The sequence below is a fragment of the Limulus polyphemus genome, unplaced genomic scaffold (genome assembly GCF_000517525.1).
Source record: "Limulus polyphemus unplaced genomic scaffold, Limulus_polyphemus-2.1.2 Scaffold4908, whole genome shotgun sequence".
NCBI classification, from domain to species: Eukaryota; Metazoa; Arthropoda; class Merostomata; order Xiphosura; family Limulidae; genus Limulus; species Limulus polyphemus.
Genome location: NW_013670518.1, coordinates 4,534 through 5,566, shown reverse-complemented (window position 1 = coordinate 5,566; position 1,033 = coordinate 4,534).

Here is a 1,033-nt window from a genome sequence, read left to right as displayed (position 1 = left end):
ACTTTAACTTCAACACACGCTATAATTCACAACGATTCACGCATTTTACTTACGACTTGACTAGATTATCTGTCTCCCCTCTCTCCGCTTTATTTGCTGGGCTTATATACTAAAATAGAAAACGTCTGGAAAAGACTAGAGTTGCCAGGAAAAGTGATCATCCTTCCACAAACTTATGACGTTTACCAGCGTCACGTGACTACCGCTGTCGTAAACAATATATATATATATATATGATATACGACATTTGATAGTGAAAATACAAATAAATTAGTCAAAGCGTAGCCTCACGTAGTATTTGTAAATGTTATTTCATATTCTCAAAGTACCACGTAGCGCCTGTCAAACTGGTTCACTTACATCTTGCTGTTGGCTAGTTGTGCATGACAAAGTTATCGTCTGTTAGTATCAGTTGGGCGTTTCAGAATAAGCTGCAAGTACATATACCTTCTTAGAACGCCGGTACTGGCCTCCCCAAATCACGCAGCTCGAACATCCGTAGTCTCGTTTGTAACTGTAACTTTTATTCTGTGATTTTGTTAGTGTACGATCCTTTACGAAAACTTCGAGATATCTATTCCTGTCCACTTTATACGACTACAGCGTAAGGGCGCGATGAAGTTCTATAACTAATCGGTCATCTTATTAGGCCTAGGTAGAACTTGGAAGACAATACAAGTATTATATGAATTAGAGGTAAGTACAATAATATACTATATTCTTAACCAGCCAACCCTACCGTCAGAGTACTGATTTTAAATCTCTTCAGCTACCTACCGTTTTAAGTCACTGAAACTATCGTATTTCGAAAAATAATTGAACTTATTTGACCTACTTATTGCTATTTTGTGTCTGTCAACTGTGTATTCTCTTGAAGAAATTAAAACTGCTTAGATATTGAGAGTGAATGGATGGTTTATACTTATAGTGTTTGTTCTTTTAATTTATTGTATGATAAATATGTAGTACACAGAATGCAATTACTAATTAAATTAAGTATGTAGTACACAGAATGTGCAATTACTACTTAAAT